This window comes from Phyllobates terribilis, unplaced genomic scaffold (genome assembly GCF_046119375.1).
Source record: "Phyllobates terribilis strain yellow unplaced genomic scaffold, ASM4611937v1 Scaffold_2__4_contigs__length_985480577, whole genome shotgun sequence".
In the NCBI taxonomy this organism is placed as follows: Eukaryota; Metazoa; Chordata; class Amphibia; order Anura; family Dendrobatidae; genus Phyllobates; species Phyllobates terribilis.
This window is the reverse complement of record NW_027362762.1, coordinates 52289798-52315757: the sequence shown is the minus strand read 5'-3', so window position 1 is coordinate 52315757 and position 25960 is coordinate 52289798. Positions and strand designations below refer to the sequence as shown.

Below are 25960 nucleotides of genomic sequence, written 5' to 3'. Positions count from 1 at the left end.
AACAGTCCGCTGAGGCCGGTAGTATGGGTGCAGCGATGGTGGTATAACCCCCAACGGGAGGGGTATGGCCTCAGGGCAGCTGGTGCGGATGATGGGGGTAGCAGGAACCACTCGGAGACGGTACGGTGTAGTTCAGGGTCTTTACTGGTGACAAAGATAGACCCTCCCGGAGTACTGGCTAGCGATCGGGGCCTGGTCAGTCCTTGAGCAGATGGGATCTCCCCTGGCCAGGCGGAGTTGTAGGCCTCCCAAACTGACTGTACTCTTCTGGCTACCTTGCTAGAGGCGGGTATAAGTAGCCCACGTCCCTGAGTGTACCGTGTGGTGCTCACCCGTATGGCCGGTGACTCGGGGCCTTCTAGTAGCTTCCGCTCCACGACGGCGGTGCTGGTCCCACGCGTGTGACCGTGCCTTCGGGTTTCTGGGCCAGAGGACCTGCAATCCCCTGCCGGTCGGTTTCTGCTGCTGGGTAAGATTAGTCCCCACAGCCTCGGACGCCGGGTCCGGTGATAACTTCTCAGTCAGGGCGAGCTCTGCAGCTGCCAGCCCCTGACTCCTTGTAGCACTGTTCCCACAGAGCTCCTGATGTTCTTTTCCTATATCTGCTTCTCTGTCTCTACTTCTGGCATGGCCCAGGAGCTGGGCCCAGCCGGAGCCACAGCTCCCTGTCAGCCCTCCTGGCTGAACTCTCCCTTTGAACTCCCTAACCCTGCCTCAGCCCCAGGTTTATATAGGGGAAGTCCTTCCCCTCCCAGGACTGGGCAGGAGGTGTGGCATGCATAGGATTCCTGACCAAGGGACCTCCCACCTGCTCTCAGACATAACATTGCATTACTGTGGAAACCAGACCCCTGGGGTGCCACACATGCCTCAGAGACTGCAAGCTGTTATTAAAGCCAGAGGTGGTGCAACAAAATACTAGTGATGTATTGGAGTGTTCTTTTGTGTGTTTGTTTTTCATGATTCCATAATTTTTTCCTCAGAATTGAGTGATTCCATAATTTTTTCCCTCTGCTTGGTCTGAAATAAATTACCCTTACTGAGTGCCACATTTTTAATCTTGATTCCTTTTAGTGTTTCTTAAATCCCTAAAGTTGCCATTTGAAATGACTTTAGTTTTGTGCCATGTCTGTGATCTGCGTTTTTTCAACAACATTAAACAACTGAATGAACATCCTCCGAGCCCGGTGATTCCATAATTTTTGCCAGGGGTTGTATACTTACCGCTCTCCTCCGATCTTATCGTTCTGTAGCTCCTCCTTCCCAGGGGCGGGGCCCAGCCTCTCTTCTTAGTGCATAAATTAAATTATATATTCACGTCCTCTCACTCTTGTTATTGGTTTCACCTGGGACTCAAATTCACAATCACAGTGTCACACCATGCTTTCTAATTCTCACAGGCTGTGTGCTCTAACCACTGAGATGATACAGACAGGAGATTTTGGTTATCTTGACTCTACATTGCAATGAATCCAGTAGCAGAGTATGCAGCTCCATATAAATACATTGCATATATAACAATGTATTTTTATGGTGCAGAAAAATATTTATCTTGTTTCTATAAAACTATAACCCCACAATCAGGTAGAGCAACATTTTGGACGCAGCTCACCTGCGCTGTGTCCGAAACGCAGCATTCTACATTACAAGTGTGTCACCCTGGCCTGGATGCCACAAATGTTTAATAAAGCTGTGTCTGAGAGCAAGGGGGAGGTTCTCTGGTTAGGGACCATTAGCATGCAGCATCTCCTGTTCCAGGACAGTAGGGGGAGCAGGCTGCCCCTATAAAAGCTGGAACTGGGGGCAGGGTTAGGGAGAGCTGGACGACCTGTCTCTGAAGTGAGAGGTGTCCCAGAGAAGGGAGAGCCAGTTCAACTGAAGCTAAGGAGGTCGTGTGGCAGTAGAGGAGCCACGAGCCAGGGACGGAAGGTGACGTGAGCCTGTCCTGGCTGAGAGAGAAACTAATCTATCGGACTTTGGTGTCCGAGGCTGTTAGGATTCCAAGTCCTACAGCAAATAACCAGACCGCAGGGGATTGTATGTCCCTTGGCCTAAGAAGCCCGGAGGTTCCGCCACAGCAGAAGGGACCAGCAAAGCTGCACCAGGCCAAGAGTAGAAAGGGACCCAAGTTGCAAGCCATACGGGCGAGAAGACACGGTGAGCTCAGGAACGTGGGCTGTTACACTACAAGGAGGGAAATAGCCAGGAAGAGCGATGAGAGCACGGTAGGCCGACACCCTCACCCTGACCAGAAGGGCTTCCCACTTGTTCTCAGACATCCAGGCCCCCTCCTAGCCGGGACTGTTTTTGGGTCATTTCACCTGTTCAAATAAAGACCCTGAACTGTTTAAGAGGCCTCCGTTTCCTGGCTATTGCTGTCGGAATCATCCCCTCCATCACCTATCTATACTGCCCTGGGGCCACACTCCTCCCGTGGAGAGTTATATTATTCAGTGCTGCACACTTACATCTGCCCCAGCGGTCTGCACTGCAGCGGCGGTTATCCCTGACCGCAATCCACGGGTGGCGTAGTCGGAACTTCCCCTATATATGTCACAAGACGGTTCCCCTTTAAGCCTGACACCCTGAGCACTGGACCGGGTCGCCACTACTACTCCCCATCCGCATCCAGAGGCCCGGCCCTGAGTACCCCACGGACCAGGGGGCGAGTCACAAGCACAGTGGATGGATTTATAGAAATCCCACGCCCGCTATGCTTCTATTTGACGCTGTGTAAACTTTCCAGAAGTGGGAATTTACAAGCCACAGCACGTCAGTTTCTGTTGCGGAGACGCTGGTCTCCACTATAAAATTTCTATACTAGAATGCGGCCAAGTACAGAGATATCCTGGATGAAAACCTCTTCCAGAGTGCTCTGGACCTCAGACTTGGCCGGAGGTTCACCTTCCAACAAGACAATGACCCTAAGCACACAGCTAAAATAACAAAGGAGTGGCTTCAGAACAACTCTGTGACCATTCTTGACTGGCCCAGCCAGAGCCCTGACCTAAACTCAATTGAGCATCTCTGGAGAGACCTGAAAATGGCTGTCCACCAACGTTCACCATCCAACCTGACGGAACTGGAGAGGATCTGCAAGGAAGAATGGCAGAGTATCCCCAAATCCAGGTGTGAAAAACTTGTTGCATCATTCCCAAGAAGATTCATGACTGTACTAGCTGAAAAGGGTGCTTCTACTCAATACTGAGCAAAGGGTCTGAATACTTATGACCATGTGATATTTCAGTTTTTCTTTTTTAATAAATTTGCAAAACTTTCTACATTTCTGTTTTTTTTCAGTCAAGATGGGATGCAGAGTGTACTTTAAGGAGAAAAAAATGAACTTTTTAGAATTTACCAAATTGCAGCCAATACAGGATATAACTCAGGATCAGTACAGGATAAGTAATGTAATATATGTACACAGTGACTGCACCAGCAGAATAGTGAGTGCAGCTCTGGAGTATAATACAGGATGTAACTCAGGATCAGTAATGTAATGTATGTACACAGTGACTGCACCAGCAGAATAGTGAGTGCAGCTCTGGGGTATAATACAGGATGTAACTCAGGATCAGTAAGTTTCGGGCGCACGGGTGGCTTCCGCACTCACCGTGCCCCTGGGATCCCCTCTGTCTCTGAAGCCTTCCCTCTGCTCCCGTCCTCTCTCTGTCTGTTCTCCTGGGCCTCCCAGACTAGGCCCGCTCCTTCCTCCTCTCCTCCTGAGCAGAGTAGGAGCTCCTGCTCCCAGCACTCTCTCTTCTGACTCTTTCCTCAGACTGACCTGTCTCCTACAAGATAGTTCCCTTTTTATACTCCTTCTGAAGGTGTTCCCCTGATCTACTTCCTCCACCCACACCCACTACATGGTTCCCCCTCACTCGGTTTCCCCCACTTCCAACCAGGGACAGGGCTCAGCATTGTACACTTGTATCTTGCCCCGCCTGTTGGTCTGGAATGGTGTAGTGTTGGATGCAGGTGGGTGGGTCCCGGGCAGTACTCCCTCCTTACCTGAGAGTGGGGCACCACACCTCTGGTTGAGATGCAGTACGTCTGAACCCGCAAGGGGCATTACTACAGTAGTTATATTCTTGTACATAGAAGCAGCATTATAGTAGTTATATTCTTGTACATAGAGTCAGTATTATAGTAGTTATATTCTTGTACATAAGGACAGTATTATAGTAGTTATATTCTTGTACATAGGGGGCAGTATTATAGTAGTTATATTCTTGTACATAGGAGCAGTATTATACTAGTTATATTCTTGTACATAGGGGGCAGTATTATAGTAGTTATATTCTTCTACATAGGGGGCAGTATTATAGTAGTTACATTCTTGTACATAAGGGGCAGTATTATAGTAGTTATATTCTTGTGCATAGGAGCAGTAGTATAGTAGTTATATTCTTGTACATAGGAGCAGTATTATAGTAGTTATATTCTTGTACATAGGAGCAGTATTATAGTAGTTATATTCTTGTACATAGGGGGCAGTATTATAGTAGTTATATTCTTGTACATAGGAGCAGTATTATAGTAGTTACAGTATATTCTTGTGCATAGGAGCAGTATTATAGTAGTTATATTCTTGTACATAGGGGCAGTATTATAGTAGTTATATTCTTGTACATAGGACCAGTATTATAGTAGTTATATTCTTGTACATAGGAGCAGTATTATAGTAGTTGTATTCTTGTACATAGGGTGAGTATTATAGTAGTTATATTCTTATGCATAGGGGGCAGTATTATAGTAGTTATATTCTTGTACATAGGGTCAGTATTATAGTAGTTATATTCTTATGCATAGGAGCAGTATAAAAATACTTATATTCTTGTACATAGTGTTATGATCTGCTACAAGTACAAGTGAGATGCAGTGGCGACTGAACCCACAAGGGCGCCACAACTGCACCAGCAGAATAGTGAGTGCAGCTCTGGAGTATAATACTGGATGTAACTCAGGATCAGTACAGGATCAGTAATGTAATGTATGTACACAGTCACTGCACCAGCAGAATAGTGAGTGCAGCTCTGGAGTATAATACAGGATGTAACTGAGGATCAGTACAGGATCAGTAATGTAATATATGTACACAGTGACTGCACCAGCAGAATAGTGAGTGCAGCTCTGGAGTATAATACAGGATGTAACTCAGGATCAGTAATGTAATGTATGTGCACAGTCACTGCACCAGTAGAATAGTGAGTGCAGCTCTGGAGTATAATACAGGAGGTAACTCAGAATCAGTAAACAATTAGTATGTAATCTATTTAGAAATAACTTTTTCTGTAAATTCTACATACAGTATATTGTCATTTTTCCTTTAGGTTTCTAACATGTGTTTGTCAACTGTCAATAACGTCTTGTTTGTGGAGAATAATTCCCCGGAGATGCAAAACCTTTCTGATAACACCTGTATCTCGTGGTCTCTGTGCTCTGAATTGTACAATGCCCCTCTGTAATTTTGCACCTTGTTTAATAATAGGCCATTGTGGGAGTTTTGAACATGCAATTATGGTGAGTGACGGCCCTCGCCGGGTCAATTCTCAATCTATAAATTACATTGTTCCCACAGAGGAACGCTGCATTATACCGGGATGTCATTCTGGAGAACTGCCGGATGGATAAGGGGCAGGTGGAGGAAGGCTATTTTTTGTGATTGTATTTCAGTTATTTAATTAATTCCCATTAACTCACAGTAGAAATTTTCCATTGTAAGAACCATTGTGAAGAAAAGGTGAAACAAGCCAGGATGGATTCCAAGGAGTTGTATGAAAGTTCTGCCTAATGTAGAGACTGAGGGAGTGGAGATGTTGTGGATCTTACCTGTGGATTTCCACAAATAAATCCACAGCTGGAAATAGACTTTATAAAACAAAGTATCGTGCCCCCTTCACTTTACATTACACCCCCCATTCTACATCCATATGTTACACACACGCCGCTAGGTTCAGATAGGGCGAGACAGGTTTCATGAATTCGTTGGAATCCTGGGGGAACCCTTACTCCGTGCAACCATAGGCTGCAGCTTCTCTCAGCCACACAATAGATTCAGTTGCTGACCAGACACATCTGACAAGAGTCTTTTTCAACAGTTTAACAGTGGAATTTAATCTGAAGCACGGCCAGTGCAATTCAGGGATACTACAGTAACAATCTTCATTACAGTACAGTTTCACAAAGCAGGCACAGTAACATCAGTCTCTTCAGTAGCATAATTCAGCACAGATTAGATCTCTTAGCAGCACACTTCTATGCATACACAACCACAGGCTTTTCCTTCACAAGGACGCAATAGTACACATCATTCTTTATCCTGCATGAAGATGGAGGCGGGGAGGGTTTGATGAGGGAGACAATCCCTATGACACGATACTTTCCAGTCCTTATCTTTCTGCCCGATAATACTCTGCACTGTTAGTTCAGGGAGTCTATCTGACCTGTGTTTAGCTTCTTTCGTGACCTGAATTGTGTTCCCTTGCCTTCTGTGATATACAGATCACACACACCACCTTTCTCTTCGACTCCAGCAAGACAGTAAACACTTCCCCACAATTCCCCTGGGGCTCTGCTAAAACACTCCCTGTCTCCTGTGACTGTGTTAACCCCTCTAGTTGCTGTATGCTTCTGGAGCACAACACTTCATGTCTCCTGTGCTTGTGTTATTTCTAATAGTTGCTGGATGCTTTTGAAGCAACCGCACTACTTCTGCATGTCACACATAGACATTAATATGGAGTCTCCCCTCTGCAGATATAACGGCTTCGCTCTTCTGAGAAGGATTTCTACAAGATTTTGGAGCATTTGTGAGGTCAGACCCTGATGTTGGTGGAGGCCGGGCTCACAATCTCCATTATAGGATGGGGCTGAGGTCCGGGCTCTGTGCGGCCGCTTATGTTCTCCCCTCCATGTCTGTATGGAGCTTGTGCACTGGGCACAGTCATGGGGAACAGAAAAGTGTGAACCCCAAACTTTTCCCACAAAGCTGAAGTGACAATTGTCCACAATGTCTTGTTCGGAAGATTAAGATTCCCCTCACTGAAACTAAGGACCCAATGCCAACCCCTGATAACGGCCCCTAGCATTATCCTCCTCCACCATATGTACAGTGGCAAAATGTCGTCAGGGGGTAACGTCCTCCTGGAATCACTAAACCCAGACTCCTTCATATCAGATGCAAATAGAGAAGTGCGATCCGTCACTGCACAGGACACGTCTCCTCCAGAGTCCAGTGGTGGCGGCTTTACACCACTTCATCCAACACTCAGCATTGTGCTTGGTGATGTACGTGTCACGTGTGTGTAAGAGGTGACAGACAGTCACCCTGCAGTGGGTTGCAGGAGATCTCCACATTTGGCATTGCAGACAGCTGTTTAGGTAGGAGGCTGTCTTTAGGGCAGAACGACTACCTCTCTCTTGCTAATTTGCTCTCTGGCCTGGGTGTATATATACCTGGTGTGTCTGAGAGGGCGTCGTCAGTTATATTCATTTCTACTTGTGAAGCTTAGCAGGAGCAGTACCTCATCCTCTCTGGAGCTTGAAGCCATGTGCACATTTGGAGTTCATCTAAAGCTAAGCCATTTTCCCCTGTTTTGATAAACCCTTGTTGTCTTTAGAGTTTTAGTGGAGGTTGACTAGTGCTCATCTCCTTCCATCCCTAGCCATAGCCTTATGCCAGGGAAAGTAGGGCAAGGCACGCAATCAGCTGAGGAGGCAATATAGAGACGTTAATTGAGACAGGGTGACGCTAGACCAGACTAGGAGGTCTCCACTTCCCCCTTTCCCTAGTGTCTGGGCACCCTCTCCCTTTTCCCTATGTGTTGCACTTACAGCTGGCGTGACAGTACGGCTGCATGCCGCTGCTCGGCCATGAAGCTCCCGGCGGGGACACAGTGTTTGTGCTGATACCAGAGGAGGTCTGGACTCTGCAGTTATGGAGTCAGCAGAGCGATGGTGACTTTTCTGCCCTCTGCTCCTCAGCACTCGGCCCCCCGCTCTGTAACATTACGGGGTCTCGACTTCATGGCAGTTACTGCGGTTCCTTCCACTTCTCAGTAATATTACTCACAAGTGATGAGGGAAGATTCAGGAGGAAGAAATGTCATGGACGGACTTGTTAACCTGGAGGCCCTTCACCAGCTTCAGCAAAGACAAGCAGAACAGATGATTCCATCCTGTGACTTCCTGCTGTGCTAGATGGAGATGTTTCATGCAATGTCTGATTAGAGATCTGTTTTTCTGTCTGCTGAAAATATTGAAGCTGATAAATAATCTTACAAATATTTTAATACAACAATATTCCCATCCGAGTATTAACAATTCGATTGGAGTACAGCACCACCAGTTGACTGTAATTGATTCCACAACACATATTATTCCTTTTTTTTTACTAATTTCCTCTCTCTGTAAATATAAAAAAAAAAAAGATTCACACGAACGTCTCATTATGCTGCAAATGAACTAACAGGTGAATCTGCATATCTTCCCATAGCCGCCGGCACTGAGTAATAAGTGTAGCGGTCTCTGCAGCTTTATAGGGTGGAATATTAAGACTGACAGTGAGCTCCCCGTATGGACAGCTGGATATTCCTCATGGTGCAACACCGAGAGTATTAGACATTTGTCAAGCTTTATTTGATCAGGAAGCAGAACCATCCAGTCTGCTCACCTGGCCCGATCATTGGGATCAGTCCTTGATTGATCCTGACAGGCAGATTATCGCACTCTTCCACCCAGGCACTTCACCTGCACTACAGCCGTACTGCTCCGCTGCTGTCTATAAGGCTGTGTGCCCACGTAGCGTTTTTCAAGCGTTTATGCTGCGGAATTTCCGCAGCATAAACGCTTGTGAAACGCTAGGTAATCCACACCCCATGGTCCCCAAGGGGATTCCGCATGTTCTATGCACATGCTGCGGATTTTTCGGCAGCGTTTATGCTGCGTACAAAAATCCGCAGCATGTCATTTAATTTTGCGGAAGCGCAGCGGAACTCCCGCCATTGACTTGCATTGAGACGCATAGAAACCGCGACTCTACATTTGTACAAGCGGCTTCTATGCGTCTCTATGTGCGGATGGTACCCAGTTCTGGAGGAGAGGAGACTCTCATCCAGACCTTGGTACCATTCTACCTGTAAAAAAAGAATAAAATAACAAATAAAGTTTATATTCACCTGTCCGGCGGCTTCTCTCTGAATGCCGGCATCGCTTGAGGACCTGCGGTGAAGTCACAGTCATGTGACCGCAGGCCCTTCACCGCTCTGTCTCGCGATATGCCGGCAGCCAGGAACCAGACAGGAACGAGCGCTGCAGCCACGCCGGGCATCGGGGGTGAGTATAGCTTTATTTGTTTTCATTTTTACGGTTCACACTATATAAATCCATGTCGTTTGCATGGATTTATACAGTGTGACCTAGTTGTCAAGCACTTTCCAAGTGATGCTATCGCCTGGAAAGCGCTTGTCAATCTGCATGCGGAAACGCATGTGAATCCGCATGTGGATCCGCATGTATTCTGCAGGAAAAACGCATGCACAATCTGCATGCGTTTTTTCTGCCAGGGAGATGCAGAAATGCTACAGAAATTTTCTGCTTTATTTCTGCATCGTGGGCACATAGCCTTAAACTTAGACAGAATGGACGCGATTCATCAATATAATTGTAAAATTGAGGCGAATGTGCAAACTGTTCCAAAATTCAAAAAGCAATAAGTCAGACACTCGCTGAACATTAGACAGTTTCCTCTCCTTTATAATACATAATAGCTGACATGCTTTAACACCTTCACCACCATGTAATGTAAATTTCATATGGGTGCAAGGGATGTATTCATAGCTTCCAACTGTCCTGAATCCAGTGGGACTGTCCCTCTCTCCTGGAAGGTCAAGGCTCTAATTCTACTCACTCTATACAATGTCTTCTCTTCTGACATCTTCATTGGTCCATAGCTCCTTCTTGGGGGTCTGGGCTAGCATCTCTCTGGTCTGTTTATATTTCCATTCATTTAAATAGGACATTCCTCTTATTTCTTGAGATCTGGTCTCAACGGGATTCGAACCCACACCCTGTATCATTCTAGGCAGTAGCAACAGTTTATGAGCCACAACCTGCACTGACAAGTATAGGAGTATTCTGTATACTTGAATGTGCATTGTAATCTTTTAAAATCACAGGAAGATTGTACTGGTACGTAGAGATACATCTGTACATAGCAGTGTATTTCTACGTCCCTTTATTCTAGAGGGAAAGTAAAAGTCAGATTTTTTTCTTCCTATAAAATTACAAAAAAAAAAAAAAACTTACAATAATGTCATTTTAATAAATTAAAAAAAAATAATAGTCATCACAACTTAGATTATTTATGGTGACGGGTAAGTGGAGTAAAAAATTACGAAATTGATTTTTTCTTTCTCCATTAAACCCCTAAAAAAATAGAATAAAAAATGTAACATTGAGGCTGAGTTCAGACATAGCATGTTTTTTTCTGCTGCTTTCTATCTGCACGTTTTCTGCAGGAGTCCGAACGACACAATAATAATCTTCTCTGATTATTGCATGTTTGTTGCGTTTCTTTTATGCCTTTTCCCTCTTATTTGATGTGTTTCTTTGTGCAGATTAAGCAGAGGTTTTAATGATTTTTTTTTATAGTACAGAAAAGTTTTGATTCTGTGCTTAAAAATACAACAGCGTTTTTTTTCAATACACTTTTTCCGGCTGCACATAGAACCTTATAGAGAAAAAATGCTCCAAAACCGCAGAGTTCAGCAGCGTCTTTTAAAGCAAATATCAAAAATTAACAAAGTTTAAATCACAGCCCTTTTCGCAATGCAAAAGTAAAGAAGTTAAAAAAACAAACATGATAGGGTTGTGTCCAAACAAATCCGACCTATACAAATATTAAATTATTTAACCCGTACGTTAAACCCCCTGAAAAGAAAAGAAAAATCGAAACTCCAAAATTGCTGTTTACTGATCATCACACATCTCTCAAAAATTCTATAAAAAGCGATCAAAACATTATATATACCCAAAAATTGTATCAATATCAAAACACAGCTAGTCAGGCAAAATACCAGCAGAAAAATGAAAAATTACGGGTCTCACGAGCTGATCTCACAAGAACATTTTTTTTTTCTACAAAGTTCTGCATATCATTAAACAATAAAATATTGAAAAAAATAATTACGTTTGCTATCGCCATAATCGTACCAACCTGGAGAATCGTATTTTTAGTTCATTTTGATCACACAATGAACAATTGTAAGACGAAACCCCAAAAAACAATGGCGGAATAGTTTTTTTTTTCTTCACCCTTTCATCCCACTTGAAATTTTTTTTCTCTTTTTTTTTTTAATACATTGAATGGTAAAATAAAATAAAAAAAGTTAGGACTTTTGGGATAAGGGGAGGAAAATGCAAAGGCAAACTAAGTACATTTTCTACCAGTAGCTGCACTTTCAGTATAGTGGTTGGGCAACGCTATTAACTTGCAGATTATCCCGATATCTGTAGCTTATTAGCGGTATCGGACCTGACAGGTTCCCTTTAAAGGGGTTCTTCAGTGAAAACAAGTTATACTCAGTTGGATAGGGGATAACTTATTGATCGATGGGAGTCTGACTGCTAGAACTAGCAAAACTCAGAAATTTTTATCCCCGACGGGGCACTTTTATCCTCGTTACAAAATGGAGCAGCATGATGGATTCGGGACCGTCACTTCATATATTCTCTAAGGGGTTGCTGGAAAATGTTAAAGGGGTATTCCCATCTCCAAGGTCCAAACCCAATATGTAGTAGGTGTAATAATAATAATAATAATAATAATAATAGCAAATACCTCCAATTACAAATGTAGAGTAGTTTTTCTGATAAGCTATGTGCAGAACATTGCAGTAGCTTAGCATCCATGGTTATGACCACTATTAACTATCACTATATGAGCGGTCATAACCATGGATACCTAAGCTACAGCAATGTCCTGCACATGGGGTAAGCAGCATAGGTAATCAGAAGAACTATACTACATTTCTAATTGGAAGTATTTGCTAATATCATTGTACCTACTACAGATTGGGATAGGATCTTGGAGATGGGAATACCCCTTTAAGTGCAGCACTCGGCAGCCCTATAGAGAATGATTGGAGAGGTAGAGGAACATGGGCACTTCTGATCCATTATTTTGGGTATAAAAGTCCCCTGTTCTCTCACACCAACGGTCGGACACCCACCAATCAACAAGTTAACACTTGACCTGTATATAGATGATTTGTTTTCACCGTAAAACTCCTTTATCGTAATACCAGAGTGGACACATCTGTACCGTCCATTCGTAGTACAGTCCCAATGAGTCCATATTGCAGACTGGTTGGTGTCTCCTTTGCCACGGCATATGGTGACCCAGTTGGGTATCATATTCGTCCTTGGAATGATAGTATGAAACATTTTTCTTTTCTCATGGTTTCCAAAGTGGTCCCACCATAAAATAATGACCCATAATGGGCTGTGGACTCTGTTTTATAGATCAACACAAACCCATAATTTGGCAATGTGCATGAACCCATTACTGTACTTTCACATGGGGGGAATTTTCTTGTAGATTTTAGCACAGATTTCATTCCAAAATTGGCATGTGATCCGGCCACAACCAACCATTGTCACCTTAGTTATCATCCACACATTTCATCAAATGAACTATTAATAAAGTAATAAGTTATGTGAAAGTGTCTGCGCTTTATGGCAGTTGCAATGTATGGAAGTTGATGGACTGAGAAGTGTCCAATGACTGACCATGGCGTAACAAGGTAGCTGCCTACAAAGCCTTTACTCTGTGTATAATACATAGCACATTGAGTGTTTTTTTTATCTCTAGGTTTTCAGCAGAATAAGAGTGCCAGTCTGTCATTAATTCCTATCATCTAACTATGAAATGACTCTGTTGATCATGTCAAAGTCTACACGGCAAAGCTGATAAGTGAAATGCAGAAGGCAGGAAACATTGTCATATTGTGTGTACTCCAGATGCCAGTGTGACAAGTTTTAGGACCTTGTAAATGGAAACAAGAAAAAAAAAAAAAAAGACACCAAAAAATAAAAATATTGGTTTATACCGTAATAAAAACTTAATAAACCGTACGTAACATGAACATTTTTTTGGATGATATATTCTGCTACAAAGACATGCAGGGATTTACAGGCACTTCACAAATATTAAATCTTTCACTTCTGTTTTACATCAGATTAATGATCCAGAATTTTATTTTTTTTTCTCCAAAACCTTACGAGCAAAAAAATTCAAAAATGAAGTCGGAGAGATCAGGTAATATGTAATTCATGAGTAACAGATTTCTGTCACCACAGCTGCACGGCTTTGACAAGCCGCCTGGAAGTTTAAGAGAGCTCAAATATTGCAAAATCTGGAGATCATATAGTCAAAACCGTGATAACACATGTAGATGGATTCAGCCAAGCAGAAGACGCCGGCACTTAACATTCAAAAGTTCTCTCGGAAATATCCATTCATGTACAAATGGGATTTTGTATAAGCACGGAAGCATCAGCAAAGTGAATCTGAGACAGAACCGTGCGGAAATATTGTATTTTACAGCTGGACAACAAGGGTCCGATTATCAAAAAATCCTTGGTCAGATTAGAGCAAAAATCACTGCTGTTTTACTACTTAAAGGAATTGTCTTCCTTGGGAACAGATTTTTTTTACTTACTTAAATGGAAGTATTCAGGGATAAAAAATCATTTTTGGAATTGGATTTTCATTGCCCCATTTGCCATCCAGAACCTCTATGTTGCTCTGTGGATTGCCGGCTGCAGAATGAGTTATCTGAGAATCCATAAGTGAACTCGTTCTGACATTCAAAAAAGTAGAGTTTGTAACTCTTTTATCTGTATTTTTTAGTTCTTCTCAACTGATTTACAACCACATAAAGTTGAATGTTCCGGGGGGAAAAAAAAGCCTTTAAAAGCCAAACGGTGCAAAATTTTTGATAAAACTGAATTGCAAAACAGATTTTTCACCCTAAATACATGAATTAAAGTAAAAAAAAATAAAAAAAAATTCACGGAAGTTGACAACTCCTTAAATGCCACTTTAAATCTTGGAACGCAACATTTAGTTGGAGCGATTATGTTATGCAACTGTTCTTGTGCTTCTCCCCGCATCGCGATTACGGTGTGCCGATTGGTTGCCATGGCCTACTGAAGTCCCCCCCCCCCCATCACTACCATCTTTTTACTCCCATGAAGCCGAGTCACATCTTAGACTCCATGGGAGATTGTTATTTTTTCTATACTCTAGTACTGCACTATACATGAAAAGTAATCAAACAATCACAGGTTCCAAACCCCTAAAGGGCAAAAAAATGAATGTAAAAAAAAATATTTTGAAAATAAATAAATAATAATTACCCCATTAAGAAGCGGTTAATATACCTTTATAGCATTTAAAAGTGTGCAAAAGGAAAACAGACCTCTATATCTTCTGCATAGACTTCTGATTAAAATGCAACATGTTGGCTGCTTGCTGCCACCACCGGAGGGAGCTCCCCGCACTTTGTGAATACATTGAATTCAATGATGAGATAGTATGCAATGAGCTCCCTCTAGTGGTGGCTGCAGGCGGACAGAATGTTGGCTTTTCATTTTTAAAGTAATTGATTGGCACAACATTTTAGGCCTAAGATTGGCATATTGATTAAAGGCAGAGATTCAGATATAAGCTTTTTCGTTGTTGCCTCCTGCTTTCCAATGTTTGAGGCTTTGTATAGAGAGAACTTTTCCTTTAGTGCTGACTGTGATTGACACACACTGTAAATGTGTTATACAGTACATTACAATGGACAAGAAGAGGTTAAAGGACACAAATACTGTATAGTTTTCAGCAGCTACATGAGAACCCACAGGTGATCAGCTCTTATTGAACGCTCTGGTTGACCCTATCATAATGTAATATTAAATGCTGGCCGTAGAAATGAGTGGCTTTTCATATAACACATGGACAAGTCCTTTAAGGGATACCCCTCTTTCTATGACATTCACATTTCTTACAAGCCAAAGAAATCATTCTGGTTGCCTGCAGCCACCACTAGAGGGAGCTCAGGACATGCTCTCTTTATCATTGAGTTCAATGTATATACAGTATGTAGTTAGCTCCCCCTAGTGGTGGCTGCAAGCAGCCAGCATCTTACATTTTTAATAAATGTTTATTCAGGGGATTTGGAACCTAGAAATAAAAGGGGCTGAGACACAAATTATGGACAAGGAATATTTTCCTAATCCCTCATACCACCCATTTGAGACCTGTGCAATTTTTATCTTTGCTAATATGTTGTTATTTTTAAGACTATTTTCTTATTTATATTATATATGACATTCTTCTTATTATTATTATTGTTATTATTATAATTATAATTATCACCATTATTATTATTATCATTATTATTTTTTTGAAATACAATGAATGGACTTTCTTTTTTCTATGTTGAACTTTCCGGATACATTAATAAATCACATAAAAAGGAAATAGAGAAAACCTCAGGTCAATATCTGCAGGAATGAGAAAACTCGTTAATAAGATGCACAGACAATCCTCCACCGCTATGGCGTCCTGTGATATATTACATAGTAACTACCTGCTGGGAAAGTGTTAAAAACATGTGAAGAAAAGGTGACACAACTGTGTCACATCCAGGCGGTGATAGATGAGGCTCGTTTCATTATTTATCTTGTGTACACTAAATTAAGTGTCCAATGCGAAAAAAAATCCCTTCGTGGACGGAGCAGCAACAGCAGCGCTGCCATTGATTTCTATCCCTATCCATTGTCTAAGGAAAGTCCATGGAGGGGACAGTAGGGGACTTTCTGCTGAACACATAAAACATGTCTCCAGACTTGGCAACTAATTGCATTGCACATAAGATGTCTTTTCTTCTATCTCTGCATTATACTGTTCCTCCGTTATTCCTCCTGGAAATTTATGAACACATTGTGATCCACTTCTTGGCGTCTTCATCTTTTGTTTATAGCAAAGAGTAGTTACATAGAGTTTCCCTCGCTCTGGAGGACCTGTCCTGCCTTGCAATGTACAGCTATGAATAGACACTGTGCAATACTTCATTTCTCCTGTGGGGGCAGTGCAGGGAAATTGAACACTTAATGTCAGGCTTCTCAACAGATTCCAAATGATCACTCAAGGTCCCAGGAGACAATTTAAGAACAGATAGGTGTCAAGGGAACCTTCTAATAAGTCAGAATTGTCTAAAGCAGAGACCCCCTTTAATCCCCTCCAGCTGAGACCAGTTTTTGCACCTTTATTTTTTTCTAAAAAATGTTTCCATCCACATAGATATATCAGGGCTTTTGCGGGACGAGTTGTAGTTTTGTATTGCCCCATTCGCTTTACCATAAAATATTCAAAATAATTGTAGTTTGGTGAAATGACAACATTTAAAAAAAATAAATCCGCCATTGTTTTGGGTCCATTGTGCAGTAAAAATGACCTAATAAAATGATTCTCCAAATCAGTGCGATTACAGCGACACCAAACATGTATGGTTTTCATTATATTAGTCGTTTTTTAGCATTTACATTTTTTTTGGGGGTTCGTGTCACCGCATCTTTTTTTATTTTTCCATCGATAGAGCTGTGCGAGGGTTTGTTTTTTTGAGTGTTTAGCTTTAGTTTTTATTGATTCCATTTTGGGTTCCATGCGATGTTTTGATTAGTTTTTTTATTGTGCAACAACCCCAAACAAAATGTAATTTCTGGCGTTTTCAATATTTTTTTTCTTCCACCTTTACCATTTTGATGGATCAGATTTTTTGCGGAAGTGACTTTTTTTTTTGCATTGAGGAAAGATTGGATAATTTCAACTTTTATATTTTTGTTTCCTTTTGTAATATTGCTAAAAACTTTTTTTTTATTATTATTATTATTATTACTTTTTTTTTTTAGTCCACCCTAGGGGACTTTGAACCAGCAATCATTGTACTATATACTGCAGTACTTCAGTACATAGGGAGATTAATGGGCTCTGAAGCTCAGCCATGGGCTAGGCTTCATAAGAATACCAAGATGATAGCAACCAGGGCCTTTAGTAAACCTTCAGCTGCCATGGCAGTCGCATCAGCACCCAGCGATCGTATTACGAGGAAGCGAGCAATGTGCACCAGAATGGACCTCTGCCAATAATAGCACCCCTTAGATGCTGCTATCAGTTATTGATAGCGGCATTTAGGTGGTGAAACTGCAGCTGCTCTTACAGGGAAGTGCTGGCTGTATAACACAGCTGGCAGCCACCGTCTATTTTGCAGGTTCAGCTCCTTAGCCCGTTCCATACATGCTCACTCAACATCTGCCGCATCTGTACAGTGGATGTCAGGAAAAGGTTAAAGAGGTTCGTTATGCTAAAAAAATCCATTTTCATATACATGATTATCTGGAGGATTTTTCCATTCAGGATCTATTAACGAAACTGAAGAAGAGTGAGGGAAAAGAGCTCCTGTCGCTCTGGAGGATCGGGAGGATTCCTTCATTCAGGATCTATTAATGAAACTGAGGAAGAGTGAGGGAAAAGAGTGTCTCTCACCCTGGAGGATCGGGAGGATTCCTCTACACTCCCTGACAGAAGTTATGTCGCTCACCCATGTTATATAAATAAAAGCTTATAACCTGATGTTAAATTCATCCATTGGTTTTATAAATTACTCTTTTGAAAGCTGAAACCCTCCCAAATTTGGTTTAGGTTAAGAATATAAATTGGCATCAATGCAGAAATATTGATCATTTCATGAACACAGAATGGTCAGATTTTGGCAAGACAAAAGTTTTGTCGCCAGGTGATATAATGCACCCAATTCCTAGTTTACATCCTCACCAGTGCTCAGTAAATGATCGGTTAATTAGTGGGTGTGTATAAAAAGAAACCCAGCACCCCAGACCTTCACTTTAACTGCAACTTGAGCTCTGACAACATGCCAAAAATCCACCCTGCGACCAAAGCCTTGATTATCAAGAGGCTGAAGACCAGATCCACTGCAGAGGTGGCTGGCACCTTTAATGTGTCTTAGCTTCAAGTACAAAGAATTAAAAAAAGATTTGAAGAGACTGGAGATGTGTTTGACAAGCCCAAGTCCAGCAGACGCCGCAAGACAACTGCTCAGGAGGAACGTTTGTTGGTTAGAAAATCCAAAGCAAGCCCCTCTTCCACTGCAGCAGAGCTCTGTAGTGAGCTGGCAGGCTCTGGCTGTTCTGTGATAATTGAGATAGAGCCTGTGACAGAAATGATAACGCAGGATGGTGTTGCCACCTTGTGGCCAGAGGTTGCACCTGCGCAGGGTGTGATGACAGAGAAAAAGACTGAGTCTCCTGTGTCCCGCCCTGGAGAGTCACGTGAGCAGAGTGAGAAGCAGGAAAAAGTGCGCAAAGAGTCTGAGAGAGTCTGTGTAAAGAACCAGGACGGTGTGCAGGTCCTCGAGTGTGCTGTAGAGGATACTCTCAATGTGGCTTCTGTTATCTGACATCTTATCTTCACAGCTTTCCCCAGCTTCCGCACTGCTGAAGGATTCAGCTGTTACACTCCCCGCTACTGGAGTGTGGACTACACAAGGGAATCCACAAGAGCTGCTATCCGGATCAGAAAGACTGTAAGCGGGACCTCTGGCAAGAGGCCGAAGTATTCTCTCCTTTCAGCGAAGTCTGCTGTTCCTGTTTTCTTCGGCTGGGACGCCTTCCTGCAGAGACAGACAGGCCTGCGACGGGGGACACATCCTTCTGGAGTAAAGGACTGGTAACGTGTGAGTCGGGACAGTGAGGGTCAGCTTATAAGTACACGTTATTTCTGTGAACATTTACGGTTGTCATTTATTGTGTTCTGCTATGTTAAAAATGTATACAAGTAAAGATACGGTTATCAAGATAGAGTCTGTGTGTGGGGATCTTGCTGGGCTAGATCATGGATACCAACGCGCGGCCTTGCCCGCGGTCACTTCAGCTCCAACAGGCCTGGTCACCTCAAGTCCCTGTGTCAACTAGTTTGTAGGATTCTGTCTCGAAATGGCCTCCATGGTCGAATCAGTGCCCAGAAGCCAACACTAAACAAAAGGCAAATAAAAAGCATTTGCAAAGTCCCACAGCCTGCTAAACAGATTGACGCTGGAAAAGTGGCAGAAGGTGGATTCCTCTGATGAATCTTCTGTAGAATTACACCACAGCCGCCGCAAATACTGCAGGAGGCCTACTGGAGCCCGTATGGATCCAAAATACACCCAGAAAACAGTTACATTTGGTGGTGGAAAGATCATGGTCTGGGGTTACATTCAGTATGGGGGTGTGCGAAACATTTGCAAGGTGGAAGGCAATATCAATAGTCTAAAATATTAAGAAGTATTAGCTACCTCTTACATTCCAAATCATAAAAGGGGTCAAATTCTGCAGCAGGATGGTGCTCCATCTCATACATCCATCTCTACAATAAAGTTTCTCCAGGCAAAAAAGATCAAGGTGCTGAAGGACTGGCCAGCCCAGTCACCAGACATGAACATCATTGAGCATGTTTGGGGTAGGATGAAAGAGGAAGCTTGGAAGACAAAACCAAAGAATCTAGATGAACTCTGGGAGACAAGTAAGACTGCATTCTCTGCTATTCCTGATGACTTCATTAATAAATTGTATGAATCATTGTTGAACCGCATGGATGCAGTCCTTCAAGCTCATGGAAGTCACACAAAATATTAAATATGACTCTAATAGCACCACAACTTCATTCACCAATGTTATGCAACATATATTTGTATTTTAAAATAATTATTTGTTTGAATATCACATTACTTTCTGTGGGCGACAAAACTTTTGTCTTGCCAAAATATGACCATTCTGTGTTCATTAAATGATCAATATTTCAGCATTGATGTCAATTTATTTTCTTAACCTAAACCAAATTTGGGAGGGTTTCAGCTTTCAAAAGAGTAATTTATAAAACCAATGGATGAATATAACGTCAGGTTATAAGCTTTTATTTACATAACATGGGTAAGCGACATAACTTCTGTCAGGGACTGTATTCAGGAACTATTAACCAAACTGAAGAAGAGTAAAGGAAAAGAGCGTCTCTCGCCATGGAGGACCGGGAGGATTCCTCCATTCAGGATCTATTAATCAAACTAAAGAGTGGGGGAAAAGAGCGCCTCTCGCCATGGAGGATTGGGAGGATTCCTCCATTTAGGATCTATTAACCAAACTGAAGAAGAGTAAAGGAAAAGAGCGTCTCTCACCCTGGAGGACCGAGAGGATTTCTCCACTCAGGATCTATTAACCAAACTGAAAAAGAGTGGGGGAAAAGAGCATCTCTCGCCCTGGAGAATTGGGAGGATTCCTCCATTCAGGATCTATTAGCCAAACTGAAGAAGAGTAAAGGAAAAGAGCGTCTCTCGCCCTGGAGGACCAGGAGGATTTCTCCACTCAGGATCTATTAACCAAACTGAAAAAGAGTGGGGGAAAAGAGCGTCTCTCACCCTGGAGAATTGGGAGGATTCCTCCATTCAGGATCTATTAACCAAACTGAAGAAGAGTAAAGGAAAAGAGCGTCTCTCGCCCTGGAGGACCAGGAGGATTTCTCCACTCAGGATCTATTAACCAAACTGAAAAAGAGTGGGGGAAAAGAGTGTTTCTTTTCCTGGAGGACCCGGCATGTCCATGCATTACACAAACAGTCCATTGACTTCAATGACAAGTGTGCAATACTTCATTTTTCCTGCGGTGGTGCTGCAGGGTAATTGAGCACCTGACAGATTACTGCTGATTGTTGTGATTTCCTGTGATCAGCTCATAAAAGGGGAACCATTCTAACAAAAAAAAAAAAGGTGACAAGCAGTTTAAACCGGACAGAAAAGGACGACTTGAGGATATTTATGTTCTGGGGATTTCTTAAAAAATTTTAGAGGTAAAATGCCCTTTAAATCTGTAAATGATAGAATGTGTTCTGTATTAAAGCCCCGTAATATTAAACTCATAAATCTTTCGAAAAATTAATATAAGACTCTCCGGCTGCCGTATAAAATATCGTATCTCTCAGCATATGGAAATGTAAGATTTATATATTGGGAATGTATACCACAAGGTAATCACACCAATAGATTTCATCTCTAGTGCAGGCGGACGACCAACTAGAGTGATGTATCTATTATTCATGAATTCATTATATATTGATATACGTTATAAAAAATGGCTACGTTTGGGGACGGGCGACTTAGGAGAAGCTGAATTACACGGAGGATGCTATATTTAGACCAATTCATCGGTAACCTTGGACTCGGAAAAGTGGAATATTCACAAGAAATCAGCTGATTCACAACGCGTCTGTCAGGATTTTTTGACAAGCAGCACAGAAAATCCATATTGTAAAAAAATATATATATAAAAAAAAATGCCCTATAAGACTCATAGTGCTCTATTCATTATTTGTATTCTTTTTTTTTTTTGTCTTATGATATTGGTTGTTATTTTTATTTTTGCACCAAATTTTTCACTATGGCGCTTGTGGTTCATGAATTTTGCACAAAATCAAAAAAATGCTCTTTAATTGTCTATTTTTTTTTAGCAAAAAGTCACGTTCCACTAAAATTTCACAAAATTGACTAAAAAAAAATTATAGGAATATATAAAATCACTCCAGGGAGTAACCTGAGAACATTTGCGCAAAAAAAATAAATAAAAGGCGAGTCTTTTTAAAAAGTCGCAGCTACAAACATCTGTAAACCTCCAAACACCATCCACTATGATAACCTTAGACAAAAAGGAGAACACATATAAAATAGATTTAAAAGTGCAAGTTAAAAAAAATTGGTGCAAATCAAAAATAGGCTAAAAAACACCAAAAATTTGACCGAAAAAAGGTGCAAACGCAATAATGCTTTTGATTTATAGTGTATTTCATAGGATCGGTAATGCATGGGCTAGCTGGTAGGGTGAGTGTGGGGTATTTGACCCTTGCAATAAAGGGGGTACATCTTGTTTGATGGCAGGGTCACTTTGCTAGAGAGAGAAAGAGAGAATGTGGCCCTACCCAGATTTAGCTTTGACCAGGGCAGCAGGGGCAGACACAGACCTAAAAAGGGCCCCCGTGCAAGAACTGTAGCTAGACCCTTTGCTGTCCTATAGCTTATCACAATGATGGTATGTCAGAAGCTGCTTGTTGCTTTGGAGCCGAAATTGGGCTTCCTTACCTCTTTTTTTGATCTCCTCTGTGGCTGCACAGGTTGCACCAATGGTATTTCTGCCCTTGCTGGGCAGGGCAGATTATTGAATGGCCTGCTGTACTACTCCTCCTCCATAATGCTTGGCATCATACTTTACTTGTTAAGTATAGGAGCCGCTAGATTCTTCTCTAAGTTTTGTTCTCTGGATCCTTACGGGCAAGGAAGCATTTGGTTCCTCCATACCCTAGAATAGTTGTGCCCAAACTTCTTCAGGATTAGGAACCCCCTCAACCGGATACAAACTCAGTAAGGAAGTCTATAAGAGTTCTCATACATCCGTAACATCACCAAGATCCTGGAGGCTGTATCATCCACCATGATGTCACCACAACTAGGTGACATCATTAGGTTTATGCATCATCAATCATCATGGAAAGAAGGGAGTAAATGGGGATGATGGCATAGCTACTTCAACAACCCACTATTAGGGGATATGGGCTTCATCGAAGGGACTCCTCCAAAGAGGAGATCTACTGATGAGCTTTATCTGTGCTCTGGAGGACTTGAACCATCCTCATATTCCATGGATGGAAATTCATCAGAATATCCTCCATCTAGGTCAGGTTTCACACATCCAACATTCCCTTTCTGAGTACAAACCAGTATATGATAATGTGTCCTCCTGACAAAGCTCAACAGCCTTGTTGGCATACATAAGGCAGTTGAATTCAGGTCATAAGTATGGCGGCTAGTTTGGATATCGCAGTTCTTACTTAGAAAGTCAATGTCGTACGTGTGAAATAGGCCAAATACTACGTGTTTGGCTAGCCGAGGTTTCTTACTGGCGAAACCTGTGATTTGTCAGGAGTATCGTAATCTGGTCTCACAACAACTCCATCAAGGTCTAGTCTATGATGACACAACCTCTTTAATTACGTCAGGTTATGTCTTATGTCATTCACCACCCCCGTCTACATGGCAAAGTGATTGGAAAATCAGCAAATAAAGTTTTGATTATTCACAAACTTTATCCTCATCTGCATTTTTGATAAAACGGCCTTTGTCTTTAGAGTCAGGTTTGTTAGTGAAGATATTGGGTACTTTAATAGTTAGTGGGGGCTGCTATACCTAATGTATACCCCCTTCCTGCAAGTTTTTGTTTATGGGTCATAAACAGGATCCCTTTTAGCCTGTCAGGTAGTGAATGCTCAGTTACGCCCCCAAGGAATTTGGGAGGACCATCAGCAACCACTCCGTTACTGCTATCGAGGTATATAATAAATTCCTTAAATGTGTCTTTAAAAAAATATATTTTTTTGCTAAAACTTTATTACAATATTTAAATGTTTCAGCTTCATCCGAAAGTCGAAAATCTTGAATTCAGTTTTTATCTTCTGAATAAACACGCTCGTTTAATTTACCGCTAACCAAATGCAAATATTTTTTTTTTCTTCCCCTCTGTAGATTTCCCTGTGATAATTCGGCATAAGAGACAGCGTTACATCTTGGGCTGGATTTAAAGTTTACTCGAAGTAAATGAAAACTTTGGAAATTCTTCTTGACTTTTCCCAAGGCGATGTAAGTACCTGCTGAACTTCAATGGACCTTACAAAGTTATTTTGGCTGCGGGACGTGTGGGTTTTGGAGACGGTTGTATGGCGGCTCTGCTTGATTGCTTTTTCCAGCTATTGTATCTTTACATGAAATGTCATTGCATCTGTACCGAGCGCTGCGTACGTAGTCACCCCTGTCTGCCGTGTTATCGGGGACTCTCTGTCTCTCCTGTCGGTGCTATTTCCAGGCTTGGAATCTAGACAGTTGTCATGCTTGCTGGATCTCTATTTCAAGGGAGGTAAATTGCGCTTCCCCTGACATTTTGGCGAGTTGTCTGTGATGTGGATGTCTGTAAAAAGACAAGGATTTTCCTTCTGCTTGGATCTTGGAAAAAGTTTCATTCTTTTTTTCTTGATTCTGTTTTATCTCTCTTCTTCTTCTTTTTTTTTATTTTATTTTATTTTTTAAGTATGAAAGGTTTGATAAAATGTTGCAGGCAATGGTAAGATGTCATGTCGTATTTTCAGTAACACAGACTTCCAATATGAAGTCTTATTAAAAAGGAGTTGGTTAGAGTAACTGCACCCATTAAGTGGACCCTCTAAGGGAGAAATGGAGGAACTCACACAGTTTCTTCCAGGAAAAAAACAATTGGAATAGTCACATTACTCTTTGAGCTTTTCTAAATGATTGTGAGTGCTCCTCGGGGGAGGGGCATATGAAAAAGCCATTTCTTTTTTTGATGTATGGGAGGAGCATATATAAAAAGTATCCTCCCCCACTGAGTTTACTACTGTATTGCCATTAGTATTTTACATTATTTGGCTTTCTATTATTAGGTCCTATTGAATTTGAGACACAATAAGAGTAAAGGTACTATTAAAAGGAGAAATTGCACTGCCAAAATAAGTTATTTTTTAAAGGGATTGTCCAACTGCCCAAAACATTTTTTAAAAGAGGGGAATGGGATAAAATAATAAAAGAAGCCATACTTACCTGATGTAACCTCTTTTGTTCCAGCACAGATTGTTGCAGATGTCATGGCCAGGATAAAAATTGATGGCCTCCTGCTGACATCTGTAATGTATACCGCTGAAGTCGATTATTGGCTTCAGCGGTCAGGTGACTGGTGAGCCTCGGATGATGTTCTTCTGAACTCACCTGAATACTGTAGCCAATTACAGGCCTGTCACGCAAGGCGAGGGAAAGACTAAGTGCAACACGAAGGGAAGAGGGGGAGGAAGCCCAAACACTAGGGAAAGGGAGAGTGGAGACCCCAAGGCAGATCTAATATCACTCTGCCTGCCCCATAGTCCCTATATAGGTTCCACACCTATCGCTTTGCAGGAACCTAAGCCCTGAATGTCCTAGAGATAGGACCTAGATAGGGAGGGGACAGGGTGAGCACTAGTTAAGCCCCACTATAAACTAAAGACAACAAGGTAGACAAACAATGGGGATACACTTAGCTTGAGTAGACACCAGAGAGATAACGCCAACTGTCGTCCAAGGGCACCAGAGAAGAAACTAGCTGACTGCTAGTGCTTCAAGCCTACACAGAGGTACATAGAACTATCACCGGCGCCTCTCTGGAGAAACAAACTATTTAACTACCCAGCAAGGGTGTGCAAATCAGCAGCAGAAGGTGGAGGTCGCTTCTGGGTCCTAAAGGAAGAAGGATATACCTATACTACAGAGATGAGGGAATCAAGAAGGCGTCTGCAATTGCCAAACGCAGTGACCTTCTACAGCCGGCTCCAGAGCGACTGTCTGTCACATCTGACACACCCGTGACAAGGCCTAAGCGGTTATGAGTCATGGTTATCATCAGATGTGTCTGAGCTAATTCCCTGTTGCAGTCTCATGACCACTGCACCTAATCACAGGCCTCATTAGACAGGTGACTGAAGAGCAGGACATGATCGCTTTCTGATGGACAGAAAACAGTGAGCAATCTGCACTGGAGCAATTGGGGTCACTGCCATACCTAGCGTTTTCAGAAATTTGGAGAGACTGTAGATACCCCCTTTAAGGATAGAAGGAATATGAAACTTTTGAACTTTGAGAAATGGTTTAGACAACTCCTCCGGGGAGGGATATCTGTAACAAGCTATCCACTCCCTTCAATTGGTTTTCAAATTTAGTTTTTCATATATTTTTTCAGTATTTTTTAATATTTTCATATTTTTTTACTTTAT

At 42.1% G+C, this 25960-nt stretch overlaps 1 protein-coding gene across 10 annotated transcripts in view; it reads left to right on the top strand.

Moving 5' to 3' along the window:
• Window positions 1-25960, top strand: part of TENM4 (teneurin transmembrane protein 4) — a 1569569-nt gene that overhangs the window by 544694 nt on the left and 998915 nt on the right. For all 10 annotated transcript variants that reach the window (XM_073661697.1, XM_073661699.1, XM_073661700.1 and 7 more), the window contains one exon: window positions 23673-23786. The gene's annotated coding sequence lies outside the window, so the exon portion shown is untranslated. The remainder of the gene's footprint in view (window positions 1-23672; window positions 23787-25960) is intronic.